General features: G+C 31.3%; 2 long non-coding RNA genes across 2 annotated transcripts; both read left to right on the plus strand.

Annotated features, from left to right (window-relative positions):
- Positions 1-6,658: 6,658 nt before the first annotated feature.
- Positions 6,659-7,651, plus strand: LOC146880820 (uncharacterized). The gene is made up of 4 exons (XR_014986219.1): positions 6,659-6,727; positions 7,134-7,217; positions 7,302-7,363; positions 7,462-7,651. It is a non-coding gene; the product is annotated as an uncharacterized LOC146880820 (long non-coding RNA).
- Positions 7,652-8,256: 605 nt separating this feature from the next.
- On the plus strand, positions 8,257-12,584 carry LOC146880821 (uncharacterized). The gene is made up of 3 exons (XR_014986368.1): positions 8,257-8,371; positions 8,529-8,622; positions 12,158-12,584. It is a non-coding gene; the product is annotated as an uncharacterized LOC146880821 (long non-coding RNA).
- The last annotated feature ends 8,705 nt before the right edge of the window (positions 12,585-21,289 follow it).

Consider the following 21,289-nt stretch of genomic DNA (forward strand, 5'->3'; position numbering starts at 1 on the left):
GTTTTTCTACACTATGTATTGTTCTTACTGCGAAAGATCGAACATTCACTTAATTAGCAGCATATTAATTTTTATACAATCACATATATTAATCAGATAATTTCAAATTTCAAATTTAATCATGTAAAAAATTTATAATCACTTGAATCCAAACATATAACTAATGGCTTGTGCAATATATTAAGAAAGGACGAAAGTATTATATTGATTATAATAGATTTTTATCCTTTCACACTCGGATTTCAAATACTACAAAAACAATCCATTACTTAGATATTCAGATTCAAATAATTATCAAACCTTACATGTTTAAATTTGATTCATAATAAAATCTAATCATTGAAAAGAAAAATTAAAAAGAAGGGTTGTCTATTAAAAAAAAATGAAACAAATAGACAATATTAGGCAAGAATTTGCAGAAGATTTATGTGCTTTGTGTGCACAATGGTTCAAGATGGTGAATGAAAGAATGTGAGTGAGAGAACACAAATTATTATACATTTTTGCAGCCTCTCAAAAACAAAAAATAGAATAGAAATTGAGAAACAGAAGAACATAATATATAAATTAGATCCATAAAGTTTTTCACACATACATTGGTAAAACAGTGTGTATGAAAGTGTTTACTTACTCAGAAAAAAAAAAAAAAACATTCACTTCTGCATCTTCAAAGCTCAATAGATGAGAGTGAACAAAAAAAAAACCCTAAAGGAGGCGCCGAAAAGAGTGTGATCTTTCAGCGATTTAGGTCTAACATATTTATACACAAATATTAGGGACCTAGTGGTTGGAAAAATTTATTGTTATTTAATTATTTTTATATAAAAAACACGTGTAAGTTAATCTTTAAAGAATAAAAATAAACTACAGAGTAATAATTTTACCTCAGTTATATTTCATATCGGGTTATATATTAATTTAGCCATTTTAGTTAAATCGTAGAGTAATTACAAAAAATAATGATAAATAGTGTGTTAACATTGTAGGAAAACAAACATTTAGCATCTACTAAATATTATTGACTTTTGAAGATCAGCTCTAAGCAGTGCTAACTAAGCCTAAACTAATTCATTAATAATTTCTAACTTTATTTTTGAGTTAAACAGTTTAGATTAGGCAACCCAATAATAATAGCATTTTATTAAATTTAGTTAATTTTGAGTAGATTAAAAAGATGATAAATAATTTATTTTATATTAATTTAGTCTGTGTAAGTTTATCCACATTAACGAAATTAATTTAAACGAAGGAAATGAAAAGGTGATAAAAAATTGTATATGAATAAAAAAAAATACATATCAAATTACAGTTTGAATATAAAAATTTTAATTTCACTAACTTTATTTAAATTTTATTAATAATAAATATGAATACATATTTCAATTTTAATAATTATCACATACCTTTATTAAAAAAAATTACATTTACTTACAATATATATTATTTAATATAATAATTTCATTTACAAATATATTTTCATATTTCAACCCAACTGCACACCACACACGATCCGTTAGAAGTCGGGATTTGAGATAGTTAATTTTTTTTTTTCATTATTCCACTCTTAAGATATTTTATAAGAATAAAATTGCGACCGAAACTTAACATCTTAAAATGGATAATTAATGTTTTAGATGCATGGTGATGGATAACAATCTTATCAAAATGGAATATTATAATTTTTTGTATTCAATTATTTATTTACTTAAAAATATCATATATAACAATTATAATTTTTAAAAGAAATATATAGGTAAGAGAATAGTAGAATTGTTTTTTTCTCGACAAAACAAATATATATTATAAAAGAAACATTAGGAGGGTCAAACGCTTGTACAAATATCTATTATATACACAAAAATATTGATGGAAAGAAAGTTAGTCCTAAGATAAATCCACCACTCATAATAAAGATATGTGTTCTTTCTTCATGTATCCTCGTGATTTCTTCCTACACCAAGGTATCATAAATTTCAAACAATTTTGCTGAAAAAACTTTGGATTAAGTGATTAGGGAACTTTTGAGATTATACAATTCAAAATTTAAAAATTTTGGTGTTATATTACGAATTAGACAATCTCGTATTATTTATTTCTAAAATTATTTAATGTACTAATTGTGCAGTTTAAATTATATTTTGAATAATGTATTATGAATTACATCTAAAATGTATTTAAAATAATATATTTTAGACAGTGTAATTCTAGAAAACAATTTTTAATAATAAACTTAAGATTGTTAAATCCAAAATGTTAAACTCTAATTCTTAAACCCTATAATTTCACATGTAATATAAGTTTTTAGGTTACAAAACGAGCATGTAATATGAAATTAAGTGTTTTTTATTTTTTTCTCACTTCATATTTATAATTATGTCTTTGAACGGTAATGTTTTGTGAACTTGTAGAAGAGATTTGTTTTTTGTTGTAATAGTTTCTGTTTGTTTTTTTTTTTTGTGGTTACCCTATTTTGTATGACTATGATATCATATTTTTCTATCTCTTTGTACTAGTTATGTATCTTTTATAAAAAGGGTTAGAGCACGTCAGACAATGAAAAACTTTGTTTGCAACCATTTTCTTTAAACTAGAAGTGTTTTACAATCGGAAAGTATATGAAAATATGATGGATCAGTAAACTAGAAGGAAAAACTAATAAAAAAGGAACTCTTTCAAAAGTATCTCACTTGAATAATGGAGGTGTAAGAAGAAATCATGGAGTGTAAGAAGAAAAAGTAGAAGATATCCTTTACATGATTTTATATATATATATATATATATATATATATATATATATATATAAAATACATGAGTTTAGTATGAAATCATAGCTTTCCGTGTAAAAAAATTGTTATATCCTGATGGGTTGGCTTGACATGACGACCTAGCCGGACTGATCCAACCTGACGACCAAGCTAGGTCTTTAGACCGGCTCTACCCAATAGGTCGCTGGGCTGGTCAGGCTTTTCGGGTGTGCGCTAGTCAGTCGGACACGACGACAGAGCCAGATAAGTTGGGCTCATACGGGTCGTTGGGCCTATCCGACACGGCTGGATCATTGTGCCCGACCGACATTTCTAGGTCGTTGTGCCCGTCTTGGTCATCGAGCTCGTCCAGTCCATCTCGATCGTCAACCCCGTCCAACCTCGTGAGTCGTCGGGCCAGCCCGACCTGTGTGTGATGTCGAGCCAACCCAACTTGTTTGTGTCATAGGGCAGCCTGGTCTTTACAACCTGTCTGGGTTGTCAAGCCTATCCGACCTGCTTGGATTATCGAGGTCAATTTGGTCGTTAGGCCCGTTAAGCCCCTTTGTGTTGTCGATTTAGTCTGGTCCATCTAGGTTGGCGGGCTTTCCCGACTCATATGGGTCGTTGAGCCCACCTGACATGTTTGGGTCCTGACCCTTTTGTGTCCTCCGACTAATTCGGTTTGTTTGGATTGTCGAGCTTGTCCGACTTGTCTGGATTGTCAAGCTCGTTTAGCTCGTCTGGATCGTCAAGCTCGTCCGATCCATTTGAATCTTCGAGCCCATTTGAATCGTCGGACCAACTCGATCCGTTTGTATTGTCGGGTCAACCCGGTCTCTTTAGATCATTTGACCAGCCTGGCCCGTTAGGCTTGTCCGATCTATTTGGATTATCTGTCTGGGCTGGCCGACCCAACAATCATGGCTCCACACTCCTTTCCATTCCTATTTATTAAGTGATACCCCATACCTAACAACTTGGCTAAGAATTTTTCTTTAGGTAGGATATTTCCGTTCTACCTATCCTTCTAAAATCTGAATTTGTATCCATTACTTATTTATCAATTTATACTTTTATCAAACCACCCTTGGCAACACCCTCGGTTAATTTCTTTAGATCTCTCTAACATACCGATTCACTATTATGATTCAATATTCTCCAATCATATTGTAAAATTTAATATTACTTTGCCATTGTTAGTTTCAATTTAATGGTCCATAATTTATATTGTTTTCAAATAAATTCTAATATATTTTCATATCTAAGTAAAGATAACTAATCATAATTAATTATAGAATTTATAATTAGTTATATGTATTCCAAATATTTCTATAATAACACATTTTGTTTAGATAAAAAAACATCTATGTAATATAATATGCGGTTAAATAAACTAGACATCGAGAAAGTTGGGAAAAAAAAAATACTAAATAAGGTAAAAACTGATTGAAAGATGCTATTATGGTGTAAATCGCTTGACATTATTTAATACATTAATGTATTCAAACATCATTGAAGTGTGTAATATGATCCAATAAATTTACTGATACAACCTGTATTCAAATATGCATTTACTTTACTCACGAAAAGTTCCATTTCAACATGCAAGTAGTTTAAAATCTGAAACAGATTAACATGAACGCATTAATGTACACAATATCCATTTACTTTGGTAATCAAAGTTTCATTTCAACATGCAAGTGGTTTAAAATGTTAAATAGATTAACGTGAACACATTAATGTAATGCTGAAGTTACAAACACAAGACTATGGTAAACTGCGATATTACTGCTTTAAGAGAAATTTTCTGAAAATAAAAAGCCAAATTTAAAGCATCTGTCAGAAGGAATTGAATTACACTGGCCAAACTTTGTCGTTTCCAATAATGAACTCAGCCTTCGATGCTTGGATTAAAGTTTTACCAATGCATGTATTTGCTCTGACATAGTTTTATGAATCCCAATTAACGTTTTTGCTGCCACCAACCCTCGCCATGCATCACGGCTAACCGGAGGACCACCTTAAGAAATGTCTTACTATGAATTTGTCGTTTTTTTTTCATAATGTATTTCAATTAAACGAGATAAAGAGAAAGACTATGAATCTGTAACGTTGAAGTGTAACCAACCCTCGTCATGCATCAGGAATCCACCGATAATGCTACCAATGCATGTGCTTGATCTGAGACAGTATCAGGAATCCACCGATGATTCTACCAATCATCGTTTTGATCTGAGACAGAGACAGTGTAAGGAATCCACCGATGAAGCTGCCAATTAACGTTTGTCAGCTATGCATGCGAAGAGGAGCATTCATAAAAACTTCTTACCTCTGCAATCTGCATGTTTGCCATATGTACAAGGATTCAACGTTCTACCAATCAAAACACCAAAATTATTACTTCTCTTCCCAAACATTTTCTTTAACAAATATTAGTATAATTATTTCTTCAAGAGTGTAGATAAAAAAGTAATTAACACATCAGAACATTTATTGTTTGCATTATTGAAAATTTAAGTAATTGGAGAGAGATGGAGCTGCATCGTGTGAATAAAGACAGAAGAAAGACTACACCTAAGTATTCTTTCAAGTGTTGGATTCGTAGATTTTTTTTTTCCACTTAAATAACATATTTTATATTTATTTTTCAACAATATATTGTGCCAATTATTTCCACGTCTAAAATTTCAGTTTCAGAGAGAATCCTGAACACCGATCCAAGCAGATATTAATTGGAAAACCAATCAAATTTCAATTTGTGAGGAATTGAATTTTGAGATGGGTTTTAGTATTTTTCTTTTTGTTCTTTATTTAAAAATATATATATATATATATATATATATATATATATTTAAAATTATATATTTTTAAATAATTAGATAAATAATATTTTTATTGAATTTCCATCTTTAAGAGACCAGCTCAACGCAAATATAAATTCGGACATATGAAGCATGTTTCTAAAAAGTCAACATAACAAGTTTGGGGGCAGATTAGGAAATCAAAATAACTCAAACTAGTAACATGTGAATAATCCTTAACAGTATGAGCCTAATTTTGTCTAAACATCTTTCATCTGTTTCCAATGTCTTAAAGAACAATGTTGTATTTTTACAAAAGCCTTTGTTACTAAAATATTGTATTCAAAGAGTTTAATAGTACATTCTTGTTAGTGTACTATCGTAAAAAAGATAACATTTTCCTATAATTCTTCATGTCTGAAACTCAGATTAACTGCTTTATGCAAACAACGGTAGTAGATATTGTAACCGTTTGGATTGCTAACTGTTTAGATATGTCTTCTAAAGTAAAGTATATAAGTATATAATTTATGGAAGTAAAGGGTTAGGACTTGTGGAAAAAGTTATAGTATGAGTTTATTATAAGTGTCATAATTTGTTTTGTAGATATTGTAAACTTACTCTATAGTTTAATGATGTATTAGAAGGGAATTAAGACTTACAACTTATCATTTGCAATACATGAAAATTTATTTATGCATATCAAATTTTAAAAAAACATTATAAACACTAAAAAAATATTTTAATAGTAATTTAGATATTTAATTAATTTATAAGTATTAATAAATAAACTCTTCAAGTATCATATTATTTTAATTACGTTAATTGTATTTTTTTTTTCTATCATTACATTATTACGAATATTGAATTTAGTATGAAACATATATTTGACTAAATTGATAATTTTTTATTAAGTCAAATTTTATTTATATTATACTAATTTTATAAAGTTGTTCATATATTTATACCTATTTAAAGAAACTATGATTTTATATATATTTTCACACTTCAATAAAAAAAATTAAATAATGATAGAATTTTTACGACCACATCCTCGTATTCCGCTATATATATGTTTAACGTAAAATGCTTACACCTCGTTTCCACTCGTCTTTCTTTCCTTTCTATATGTCATCGTATTCTCAAAATTGCTGCCGCCGGACGTTATTTTCTGAGACCGTAAGTTTTAGGGTTTCATAGGATAGGTTTTCACAATTTAGGTTAAATTTATTTCTTAGTAGGTGGTTAGCTATATATATCTGTTTGAAAAATCTGGTTTATGGTTTATGTACTTGTAATGCATATTTGAATATATTTTTACATATTACAGCTATTTATGAATTTTCTTTTTTCATTTCCCGGTAAGTGTTTATATTCACGTTTCAAGATATATATCTAATTACACTAATAAAACACTTTGTTTATTCATATGATAAAAGAAAGTAAAATAGTTTATCTATCTCAGAAATGTAATACTTAAATTATTTAGACTTTATACAACAAGAAACTGTGTGACAGAGAGATGTTATTCACAAATAATATTTTCTATTATTTCATCTTCTAAACCATTTGATTTTGCAAACAGGTAAGAAGAGATCCAAGAAATGCTGCTGTAAATCAAATGAACGACTCCATCTCTTTCACAGCAAAAACATTACGGTACCATCAGGTTAGCATATAAAAACTACTGCAACACATAAATGTTGTGTTTCTCTGCATTCATTTGACACTGCTATGTTATTATTATTTTCAGAGGCAGGAAAATATGGCGACAAGTTCGGTGAACTTGGTGGATGTTAGTAAAGCTGGTGGTGGGTGAGTATCTTTGTTTCTTATTGCAAACATCAGCATTCATATATTCATCTTTGTTTCTAATACTAATGCTAATTACTTCTCTATTTTCATTTTTTCAGGAAGCTTGCATGGAATTCAAGTCAAAAGCCAATAGAGTGATTATGTATTTTTATGTATTCTTTTTGTTTTCTGTTTCATTTCAACATGTAATCAGATCATTTTATCACTTTTATTATATTTTCAGTGTGTCTTTTCTTTAATCTCAAGATTTATTATTATGTTCAATGTTAATAATGATATTTCCTTTCATACTCTGTATTTTAAACCTTTCTTTACTATTACTATAATATATTCACTATCGTTTAAAAGTATATGTGTAATAATCAGATTTTGAGCATCGTAAACATTATTCACCTTTCAAACATCATTATCTAATATACAGATAAAAGTAAAATTCATGGTTGGAAAAAGAAAAGGAAAACTTTCTTTACTCTTAACAGTTACTGAATCTATCTTATCAGAAAACTTTGAAATGTGTGCCATATGAATATCCAATGAATTTACTGATACAACGTATTCAAAACATGCATTAATGTAGCATTGAGATGCTGAAGTAGGTTACAAAACACAAGTAATGCCAAGTCCACACACTTGGCACAACTTCATGAGAATAGCTTTAATATTTTTTATGCCTAAAATTTTTAAAACAGATTAATATAACTTTTTCTGTAACAATAAAGAATATACTGGTATATATAAAAAAATTTAGAATGTCTCAATCCATAAAATAAAATTCTTCAAACTAAAAACAATTACCACTTAAAAATTAAATCCTTTCCATTTAAGATAATGACATATTTCTATATGATTAGCAAAAAAATAAAAAAAAGGTGATCACACTTCAGACACATTTCATACTATAAAAGCTAACATAACTCTTGAAACAAATCAAACTCTCATTTCCTTTCTCTAAAATTGATGAAGAAAATATTAGAAAGAACGTAAAAGTTTCTTCTTCTCCATTCCAAGGTAAGCACCATCCAGTTCCTATCTTCTCTTCATTTTCTAATCTTTAAGTTTCTTCATCTCTTAGCTTTCATCTTTCAATCCCTTTGCATATTTTTTCTTTTATGAGCAACAAATGTAGAACATAACTTTTTCTTAATCCATTTTATTTCCTAACTAGTTGAAGAAGATCAATCAGGGAAATATGGAAGATTGAAGCTGTAAGATTTTCCAAGAAAAGGAACAAAGGAACAAAGACACATTTGCAAAACAGAGTAAAGAGCTTTTCTTTTAATCTTTAAATTTCTAATTACATTCCATTTCTTTACAAAACTTTTTACAATATAGAATATTCTTTTACTACTATTTGTGAAATTCTATCAGAAGAAACATTTTGATTGCCTAATCAGGAACAAAAGTGCGTTGAAAAAACTTAAAAAATAAACAAGATCACTTTCAGAATTATTAACTCAAAATAATAACAAAATGAATGATTATCTTCAATGTTATTTGCTTAATATGTGTCATACACACTTAACGAGGAAAACTAAATATATTAATCAAAACATAAGGTATCTATCATATAAAGTTGTAGTAGTTGTTCATCAAGTAGATTTTCAGGCCTTATTTAAATTTAAGAGTTCCCTTTAATGTTAAAATTGTAAAAATGGATGGATTACTGTTTTTCTTAACATAGAGGTAAGTTGTCAGAATACAGGACTATATTACACGTAAGTCGTCTTGTATCCTACCACTTTCTATTTTTTTTTTAAAAAATAAAATCGTCCTATATCAGGACGGTCTCGATTCATGTAAAAGGTGAAGTCATCAAAATATATAATGACTTCCCTTTTTAACTTTTTTATTTTATTTTACAAATTACACAAAAAAAATATAATCGCTAGGAACAACAAAATTTATACTGCAAGGTCTATAAAAGAAATAGAAAAAAAACTTGAAGCCATTATTTGTCTTGACAACTTCATTTTTTCATGAACCGAAACCGTCCTTGTACAGGACAACTTTACTTTAAAAAAAATATAAAAACCGGTAGATACAAATGTTATCCTGTATCTAGAAAAGTCAAAAGTCCACTTTTAAAAATTTGGATTCAAAGAAACCCTGAAATAAAAAAAAAGAAGAAGAGATTTTCACCTTTATAACATCACTATCTAAGACAGAAAAAAAAATGAAAAAAATATAGACTTTCTTTGAATTATAATATTAAAACTCATTGTCTCAAACACTTGCTTCCTGTGCGCTTAAAAATTAGTTTGATCGGTGAGCTTATACTTTTCAATTATCTAACGTTGTTGTATGCATAAATGTCAAATTGGATATTCAGATTCAAAAATGAATGCTTCTATCTTAAATACAAATTTACCCTTTTAAACTCTTAATTTAGTGTTAAAAGTTTATTGTTTTCTGAAAACACATTCACAATAAAGAACATCTTCATCAATAATGAAATTCTTCATTGTGTTGTTCATATCTAAATAATTTAGTTATAATAATGAATGCAATACTCTAAATAACAATATAATAACACCCTATTGAGCTCAAAGTTCAAAAATGAAATTTTATATAAAAAAAGAAATACTAACTTGTAACATTTTCTACAGCTATATAACTCTTTAGTTTTTACTTAACTTGTCATGTCAGTAATACATGATCTGACATATTAGTTAAGTGTAATTTATTTCTATACAAATTAACCTCAATGCATTCATGTAGTTTTGAGATATTCGTATAGGCTACTAACCAGGATTGTTTCAAAGCAATAAGTTTTGTTGTATTAACGTAGTTTGATTCTTTTGCAGTTCACTTTGTCAGAATTACATTTGAAATAAAATCAGATAAATTAAATGAAATTCTGACAAACTGAACTCTAAAAGGATAAAACTGCACTAATTCAGTAACCCTTGTTGTTTTCCAACAGTTTTGAGCTAATAGCCTAGTTCAGCATCTCAATGCTACATTGAAACTTTGATTTAATTTGTTTAAAATTAAATTACTAATTAATTAATTAATATATCAGATCATATATTATATGAATGAGAAGTTAGGTAAAAGTTGAATTAATAGTGTAGAAGATCGTGTTTAATAAACACAAAAGGAAGGATTACATGTCAGTATTTCTTTATGGGTGTTGCATTCCTTAATCACATAATTTAAATGTGGATAACATATGAACGAAGATGTTGATTGTGATTGTTTTTTTAGTTTGTTTTCACAATAAACTAAACTTTTAGCATTAAATTAAGATATTAAACAGGTAAACTAAAATTTAGAACATATAACCTTACATGTCATATATATAAAAGCTTTCAACGTTATACCAATCAAACTTAACTTTTAAGAGTAAGAAAGCAAGTCTTTTAGAAACAATTAGTTTTAATATGATTTGAATTAAATATGTTTTTGGTCCCTTAATTTTCGGTGGAAATTGAAAATAGTCCCTTATTGGAAGTTTAGACTAATTTAGTCCCACAACTTTGAAAATACGTGTATTTAATTCTTTTAACCAAATTCTTTTAAGTTTATTTGACGTTTTAAACGCATTTCATGATATGATTTGAGTTGTTTACATTGTTTAACTTATTTTCGCTTCTATGTTAATTTAGAAACGCATTTAAAACATCAAATAAATTCAACAAAATTTGGTTAAAATGACTAAATTCATCCATTTATTAAATATGAGAGACTAAAATAGTCAAAACTTTCAAGGAGGGACTAATTTCAGTTTTCACTCAAAATTAATGGATAAAAACATATTTAACCCTTATGATTTAAATACAGTTTATTATTACTTTTATCTTTCTTAAATAGTGATGTTTCAAAAAAGGTGAAAATCTATGATGAGTACATGTACTAATTTGATGACACCTATAAATTTTTGCAACGATTTTACTACCCATATTGTTTATCTATATAATAAGATGATTTGTCATCTCTTTAAAATACAAAACCTATTTATAAATTAGATTAGTAGGAGACATATTTTATTAACCTCGTAATATATATATATATATATATATATATATATATATATATATATATAATTTAATTGAGAATGATTAATTTAATTAAAAGAGTTTATTAAATTACAATATTTATTACCAAATTTCATCAATTAATTAATATTTTTAAACATTAATGATTATAAAATGATTAAATATAAAAATTTGATTTTCAATAACACATTAATATATTAAATTTTTTATTTTTTAATAAGTTATAAATTAAAGAAGAGAAAAGTTAAAAAATTTGTTGAAAATAGATTTGAATCCACATCCTTTTGGATCAGAACTTTAATGTGCCTTAGACCAACTCAACCATCTCAACTTGGTTAAAAATGTTTTAGTATTCGGTATATATTATAACATATAACATATAAATTATTAGTTTTGTTATATGACGGTTGAAAACTTTGATGTTTTTATTATATTAAGTTTGAGTTATAATTAATTTGAAAGTTTAGAGTGTTTATAGCGATTATTTTAGTTTTGATATAACTAAAGTATAGAGAGTTTCTTGTTCGAAGTTTAGAATCTTCGGTTAAGTTTCATTTTAAATAGATTGAATTGTTTCTTTAATTTGTTGAAATATTGTCATAAACTTGTTGGGCTTACAAAGAAAAATCTATTATTTGATTACAAAAAATTGTAAAATTAGAAAACCTTTAGACATTTCATACCTTAATGTCACTTTAATTCAATAAATAATCATTAGTCCATGGAGTTTAAAATACCTTATCTATGTACTAACCATTATGGATGCCTAGTCCACATGTGTCTTTTGGTGTTGCAGAAGCTCATTTTCTTACAATTCTATCTTTGGAAACTTCTTGTGACATCTCCAAAGACATGTTGAATGGCACTATAAGGAAAATACAAAGAATCTCACATCAAGGAAAGACATGGAACCTCACATCTTTTTCTATAATATGGAGAAGTGGATCATCCTTAAAAATCACATGGTCTAATTATCATACTCCTTGGCATTGCAACATAATCACTTTGAACAAAAGTCTTGTCTCAAAATCATGGAGTGCTTGAAGAACCTATGCTCAATGTTGTTTTTTATTGAGTTTGGATGTGTGTATGTCTCTTAGGTTGGTTCACTTGGTTCACTTGGTTTCTTGCAAGTTTGTAGTAAGTATTGCTATTTGATTGTTTTGGATGTGTAGTGTAAAAACTATGTATATATTCTTTATCAAAGGGTTGAAGTCATTATATTTGCTTTCTTATAAAAAAATAAAAATTAAGAATATAAACTTATTTAGGTCTTTGAAATAAAATATTGAACGTATTTAAGATATTTATGATTTTAGAAATAAAAACGAAATGAGATATTGAGCAGGAAGTAACAACTGTGTGACACTAGTTCTCAGTCTTCTGCATCATTGATGCATAATGCAGAGTAAAGAGATGCTTTAGTATTCATAAACAATTGCAAAGAGCAGCTTCAATATGTGAAGTTTTCTGAAAATATGAAAGTACAAAAGTTATTAACATTAGTATTACAAACAAACATGAACCAATGAAAAAAAAAAAACAACAAAGTACTCACCCACATATAATAATTAAATTTCTGAGATAGATAAACTATTTTACTTTCTTTTATCAGATGAATAAATATAGTTATATATATATATATATATATATATATATATATATATATATATATATTTTAAAAGAAGTTGTTAAAATAAACATAATGCTTAAATGAAAACAAAAAAATGTTAAGTGGCTGTGATATTGAAAAATATATTCAGAATATACCATACAAGTACATAACTCAAATCCATATAGTTTAAAGCAAGGTTTCATGAGTTTATAAATTGAACATAATGGTATTACAACGAGTTATGTTGAAAAAAAAATTGAAAAAAATTGATAACATTAGACAAAATTTTTGTCACTATAATCGTTTAATCTTTTTAACCTAGCAATTTCATATGAAATATAAAAAGCTATTCTATAAAAACTTACAGAGCCGCATAAAGCAACTTTCGAAAATAAATATGAAGTGATAGTTTTTTTTTTTTTTTTAAATAGGCATAAATATATGAACAGATTAATAAAATAAATAAAATTTTACTTAATAAAAAAATTATCAATTTAGTCAAATAATTGTTTCATACTAAATTGAATATTCATTATAATGTAATGATAGAAAATAATACAATTAACGTAATTAATATAATATGATACTTGAAGAGTTTATTATTAATACTTATAAATTAATTAAATATCTAAACTTCTATAAAAATAATTTTTAGTGTTTATAATACTTTTTAAAAATAGATAATTGGCATTAAAAACTATGTACTAAATGAATTTATTACAATATTTTTTCAATTTCTTTTATGACTGTACCCAATGTTGCATGTTTTACAACACATAGATTTCCTTCTCATTAGAAAAATAAGAAACACATAGATTTCCTTCTCATTAGAAAAATAAGAGAGAGAATACAAAAAACTATGATTTGTTGTATACCTAGTGAGAATATACAACAAAACATAGAAAAATACAACTATTTCTCTGTATAATTGTGAAAGAGAAAAAAAAAAAGGAAAAAAGAGAACAAAAGAGAGAAGAGAAGAGAAGGAAGAAGAACAATTATGCTTTTCTGTTTTTTCTTAATTTAAAATTTTAATTTATTTTATCTGACGCGTTTTAATCACTATTTAAATTCATTTAATTTTTTTTACTCGCTTTACGTCGATTTGAACGACGTTAAGACCGACGCATAACTTAAACAATAATATAAAGTACAAATATAATTATCTGAATGTGTCTTTGAAGTTTTTGTCATTTTTTTCTTGTGTAGTGTCGGCTTCACCGACGCACAACCGACGCTATTAGTGTCATATTTCTCGCTTACGCACATTCTTTGCCGCTAAAATGAGATATTCTTGTAGTGTATCTACAAAATCCAATTTATACATCTTATGACTTTATATTGTTTGTCTGTTATTTGAAAATTTTAAAATAACAACTAAAATAAATAAATTTTCCTTAGAAATAACAGAGGAAAAAGAAGTAACATTTATCTTGTGATTATTATTCACAGGCTCTTCTTTGGCTCACCTCTACAATTACTTACTGAAACTGTTCTGAAGAAGTTGACTAGCAAAGATATTAATGGAGCATTGGTATATTTAATAGATGTCCTATTTAATTTTATTACTTTACACAATTTAACGGTTGAACAGTAAAGAAGAATGACAGAAACTGATTCATGCTGATTGAATGTTTACAAATGGCAGCCATGCAAAAGGGTAAGATTCATCGTTCCAAGGCTTCTTTCTGCTATGCAACACACTAAATGCTGCTCATATGTATCTGAGGGACCAGGATCAATCACAGTTATCACTACCCACTAAGCGTTACAAACAAAGTTTGTTCTAATTTGATGTGGAAATTCTGATGATAAGCCTTCTTTCTGAGAGAAGTTGGAGCCTGGGTGCACTATAAATACATGCAAACTTTACGTAAAACAATCAAAACATTTAGAATTTGATACGTTATTCATAGAGAAACCTCTCAAGAAAACAGATCTTGCAGATACACATTTTGTTCAAGTTCAATCCTAGAGGTTTGTTATTAATTCCATCTTAGTTGTGTGTATTTACTTCTACTGCTTCAGTCTATGCTTCTCTTGTCTTGCAAATGGAATCATTTACTTCCTCACTGAAAATTAATTTTTGCAAATGTTTCAGATAATGAATTTTTCATCTATAATGGCATTGGTTCACTACAACGGTCACATCACGAAAGACCAAAACATGTGTTCAATATATGTGAGTGAAATTAGTAGCTATGTTCGACTAAATAACTACATGACGCTGGCTTTTCTTAAGCGAACAATTTTAAATTTATTCACAGTTTCCGATGGCAAATCGTACACGGTTGATTTGTGTTACCGTTATCCAGTGACAATGAATGAGTTCAAGATTTGTTATCGTTCCATGAGAATTGAAGATGACAATGATGTACGAAGTGTGATTGCTTATGAAAAAAATACGAAGCTGATGTGCAGTTTGAAATCATGGCGTTTATTCGAGAATATAATAACGACGCACCAACCAATATGATTTGGGAGTTCATGGAAAAGGAGCTAAACGATTCCTTGAATATAGAGTGATCCTGTGAATTTCATATACTTTTATTTTTCGTTTAATTTCTATTGTATTTTTTGTTCAGTTTCAAGATATGTTCATCATGTTCCTCTGATTTCTGAAATTTCATTCAACCAGCTATCATAAAAAGTTACAGATTCTGTAACGTGTCAAGATGCTGGCGTGGAAAAAAATAAAGTAGAATCCAAGTTTGTTATAACAGAAGGACACGTGGAAGAAAACCCATATCATACGGGATTGAGAAGAACAAACAGAATCAGGAGAAGAAATGTGTATTTGCGGGACTTTGCGAAATGAGAGGATTCATTGATTGATGGTATGATTATCCTTTCTGATTCCTCTGCTTCACCTTCTTACCCTAAAATCTTTTCTCATTCGGATTTATTCCTTCTGGATTATTCAGGTGTGAAATTCTGGAAGAGTGCATACAGAAAGAATTAAAGTGTTATCGACACTACTATTTTGCCTTGTTGATACATTTTATTTGAATTTGGTTCAGTTTTTATGAGAATTGAACTCTGTTGTTGCTATGTTTGACGTTTGTTTCATAATACGAATATACATTGTTCCATTGGTGCTTCCATTGACGTCAATGGCCGAGAACACACGGCTGAAAGATTTGCAAAATCAAGTTACAACTCAAGGTGAAGAACTGCGTGGATTGATGACTTTGATCGAACTGTGGGATCAAGCACAACACGACCGTGATATCGCTCAACAACAGGTGGCGACGCGGTTGCAGAATACCACTCAGGAACGCTTGGAGCAGATGCAGAAAGCCATCAATTTATTGGTTCATAATCATTCTCAGCCCCTTGGTGTTACGAACTCCCCTAGGGATTCCTCGTTGCCTATGAAGAATATCTCCTTAGGGTTTCCACATTTTGATGGAACCACGCCAATCCTGGAATGGATTTTTAAAGCTGAGAAGTTTTTCAGCTACCACAACACTCCGGACGCTGCCCGCGTGGATATTGCAGCTATTCATTTTGAGAAAGACGTCGTTCCTTGGTTTCAAATGCTACAACGCTTGAATGCTATTCGATCTTGGAGTGAGCTTACTACAGCGTTGGAATCTCAGTTTGGTCCGTCTTTTTTCGATTGCCCAGCTCAGGAACTCTTCAAACTGCAACAATCTGGTACGGTGTCCGACTATTATGTGCGCTTCATGGCATTGGCCAACCGTTCGTTTGGACTCTCTACTGAAGCTTTATTATAGTGTTTTATAAGTGGCCTTAATAACGATATTCGCCGCGATGTTATTGTCCAATTTCCTGCGACCATCCTACGAGCAGTCTCCTTAGCCAAGTTATATGAGGAGAAATATGCACCCCCCAGCTCCAACCAACGTTCTACTCCTACTCAAAAATATTCACAGCTTTCCTCAAGTAGTACCATCATGACTTCGGGGAAACAAACTGCATCAACCACTTCCTTGCCGCCCTTGTTGCCTACACCCTCCACACCTCCTTTTCGCCATAATACTGTTAAGAAGATGTCTCCTGCCGAGATGCAACTGCGTCGAGAAAAAGGCTTGTGTTATTTCTGTGACGAGAAGTTCACTTTCAATCATAAATGTCCTAATCGACAATTGTTGTTGTTACAAACAGAAGAGGATGATCTAGCCACTGACTTGCTCGCTTCAAAGGAACCCACAACATCCGTTCCCAATAGTAATACCGCTCCTGCAAGTGATCCTCATTTATCCTTAAATGCCTTAAAGGGGGGCTTTGGCGTTGGCACTATCCGTTTTGAGGCTTTTATTAACCAGTTACCCATTAGAGTTTTAGTGGATGGTGGGAGTTCCGACAACTTTATTCAACCACGTATCGCCAAGTTTTTAAAGTTACCAGTTGAACCAGTTTCCACGTTTCGTGTTATGGTGGGTAATGGGACTTATTTAGCCGTCGAAGGTATGATCCAGGATCTTGTTATTCAAGTGCAGGGAAGTACTTTCGAATTACCAGTTTTTGTTCTACCTATATCAGGAGCTGATTTAATTTTAGGAGCTCGCTGGTTAAAGACTATTGGACCTCACCTGGCCAATTATGAGTCTTTGCAACTACAGTTTTTGCATCACGGGAAATTTATTACCTTACAGGGTGATGTGGATACAATTCCTCCACCTGCACAACTTCATCATATTCGTCGCATGCTTCATACTAATTCTATAGCATAATTTTTTTGTATGGAACTCGTGGGCCCTAGCTTTCCTCCACAGTCCTTGTTGGATTTGCCTCCTGAGATTGCTCCTGAGTTAGCTTCCTTACTACAGGATTATGCTTCAGTTTTTGGTACACCTACTTCCTTGCCTCCTTCCCGAACGCATGACCACACCATTCCCCCTGGTCGAAGGTTCTGCTCCTGTCAAGGTGAAAGCATATCGCTATCCTTATAGTCAAAAAGAGGAAATTGAGCGCTTAGTTCAGAGCATGTTAGTAGAGGGTATCATTCAGCCCAGTCGTAGCCCTTTTTTCTTCTCCAATTCTTTTGGTTAAAAAGAAGGATGGCTCCTGGCGTGTTTGTACCGATTATCGTGCTTTAAATGCCATCACAATTAAAGATACCTTTCCCATACCTACAGTTGACGAATTGATTGATGAGTTATATGGGGCCACATGTTTTTCTAAGTTGGATTTAAGGTCCGGTTACCATCAAATATTGCTCAATCCCAACGATAGATATAAAACTGCTTTTCGGACACATCATGGCCACTATGAATGGCTTGTCATGCCTTTCAGGCTTACTAATGCCCTAGCTACTTTTCAGAATTTGATGCACGAGATCTTTAAAGACATGCTGAGAAAGTTTGTCTTAGTTTTTTTTGATGATATTTTGGTGTATAGTTCCAATTGGAAGGATCATTTGTGCCATTTAGAGACTGTTTTAAAAACATTGCAGCACCATGAGTTGTATGCCCGCTTGGCCAAATGCTCTTTTGAGGTCATGGAGGTTGAATATTTGGGCCATGTGTTGTCTGGTAATGGCGTGGCTATGGATATCCAAAAAGTCTTAGCTGTGAAGGATTGGCCTCAACCCACCAACATTAAGCAACTCCGTAGACTTTTAGGCTTGACTGGATATTACCGCAAATTCATCAAGAATTATGCTACGATCGCTGCTCCTTTAACAGACTTGCTTAAGAAAGACTCCTTTAAGTGGTCTGCTACTGCCACCAAGGCATTTGATTTATTAAAAAGTGCCTTGACTTCTGCACTGGTGCTCACAATTCCTAATTTCAAGGAACCCTTTATTCTTGAGACGGATGCTTCTGGCATGGGTATTGGAGCTGTTCTTTGTCAAGGGCACCATCCTATTGCTTATTTTTCGAAGTTGTCGGCCAGAATGCAATGCCAATCAGCATACATTCGTGAGTTTTATGCAATTACCGAGGCCATAGCTAAATTTTGGCATTATCTCCTGGGCCATAAATTCATTATCAGAACTGATCAGCAAAGCTTAAAGGTGTTACTGGAACAGAATTTACAAACCCCTGAACAACAACAATGGCTCCCAAAATTTCTTGGCTATGATTTTACAATTCAATACAAGCCTGGCAGAGAGAATGTTCCAGCTGATGCGTTATCTCGCAGTTTGATGATGGCTTGGTCTGAATATAATAATGATTGGTTGAAACAGGTGGGACAGGGAATTCAACAAGATGCTCAATTATTGCAGATTTTTAATCAGTGTTTACAAGGCCAAGTCTACGCTCATCATTATACTGTCAAGGATGGGTTATTGTTTTGGAAAGATCGCTTGGTATTACCTGTAGGCGGTGAGTTTCGATTCAGGTTATGAGGGAGTTTGATACTTCCAAAATAGGAGGTCATGGTGGGGTTGCCAAAACAGTAGCTCGCATCTCTTCTCAGTTCTATTGGCCCCGAATGCAACAAGATATCAGAAATTTTGTGCGCCACTGTCACATTTGCCAACAAGCCAAAATTGATCATGCTTTGCCATCGGGTTTACTACAACCCTTACCAATTCCTCAGCAAATCTGGGAGGATATTGCGATGGATTTCATCATCCATCTACCTCTTTCGCATGGTTATTCCACGATAATGGTGGTTGTCGATCAACTATCTAAGTTCGCTCATTTTATTCCTCTTAAAAGTGAGTTCACTAGCAAAATTGTGGCGGAAACCTTCATCAATTCAGTGGTTAAAATCCATGGGTTTCCTAAGACCATTGTCTCTGATCGAGATAGGGTGTTTATTAGTTCATTTTGGCAACAACTGTTTAAAGCTTAGGGCACCACATTAGCCATGAGTTCTTCGTATCACCCTCAAAGTGATGGTCAAACGGAGAATCTGAATAAGACACTGGAAATGTACTTAGGCTGCTTTGTATTTGATAATCCTAAGACTTGGTATGCTGCATTACCATGGGCACAATTCTGGTACAACACTTCATTTCATCATAGTATTCACATGACTCCTTTCAAGGCTGTGTTTGGCCGAGACCCTCCTACTGTGATTCCTTATCAACGTGACTCTAGCAATTCTCTGTCATTGCAAGAGTCCTTGTTAACAAGAGATGCACTCATTCAGCACTTGAAGGCCACCCTGTGCAAAGCGCAGAACTATATGAAGATACAAGCTGATAAAAGGAGGAGAAACTTTCAGTTGGCAATTGGAGATTACGCGCTGGTTAAGTTACAACCGTATAGGCAACATTCCGTGCAATTGCGGAAGAATCAGAAACTAGGCGTGCGATTTTTTGGGCCTTTCCTAGTGCTACAACGAATTGGTGCGATGGCATATAAATTGCAATTACCAGAGACAGCTCGCATCCATCCTGTCTTCCACATTTCCTTGTTGAAAAAGTTTCATGGAGATTGTCCCCAACAATATTTTCCTCTTCCACTTACGACTACTGAACAGGGTCCCCTTTTGTTGTCTCTTAAGATCCTTCAATCTAGGGTGGTGCTACGTGACTCTAAGCAGGTACTTCAGGTATTAGTCCAGTGGAACTTGGGAGGCCTTGCTGACAGTACATGGGAAGATGTAGAAGATCTTCGATCTGCATATCCTGAGTTCAACCTTGAGGGCAAGGTTGACTTTCAAGGGGAAGGTATTGTAACGTGTCAAGATGCTGGCGTGGAAAAAAATAAAGCAGAATCCAAGTTTGTTATAACAGAAGGACACGTGGAAGAAAACCGATATCATACGGGATTGAGAAGAACAAACAGAATAAGAGAAGAAACGTGTATTTGTGGGACTTTGCGAAATGAGAGGATTCATTGATTGATGGTATGATTATCCTTTCTGATTCCTCTGCTTCACCTTCTTACCCTAAAATCTTTTCTCATTCGGATTTATTCCTTCTGGATTATTCAGGTGTGAAATTCTGGAAGAGTGCATACAGGAAGAATTAAAGTGTTACCGACACTACTATTTTGCCTTGTTGATACATTTTATTTGAATTTGGTTCAGTTTTTGTGAGAATTGAACTCTATTGTTGCTACGATTTGACGTTTGTTTCGTAATACGAATATACACCGTTCCAGATTCATAGTGTTTCTCTTTCTCTCGTTTAATTGAAATACATTATGAAGAAGAAAAAAAACGACAAATTCATAGTGAGACATATTTTAAGGTGGTCCTCCGCTTAGCCGTGATGCATGGCGAGGGTTGGTGGCAGCAAAAGTAGGTCAGAGCAGCATCATCTGTTTGATTTCTTCTACTGTGTCAGATCAAATACATGCATCGGTAACTTCCTTCTGAAGGGAATTATGAAGGGTGGTTTGATAAAAGTATATATTGGCAAATAAGTGATGGAAACAAATT

Source organism: Vigna unguiculata, chromosome 11 (assembly GCF_037176805.1).
Source record: "Vigna unguiculata cultivar grain cowpea cultivar isolate G323 ecotype 2 chromosome 11, ASM3717680v1, whole genome shotgun sequence".
Classification (NCBI taxonomy): domain Eukaryota; kingdom Viridiplantae; phylum Streptophyta; class Magnoliopsida; order Fabales; family Fabaceae; genus Vigna; species Vigna unguiculata.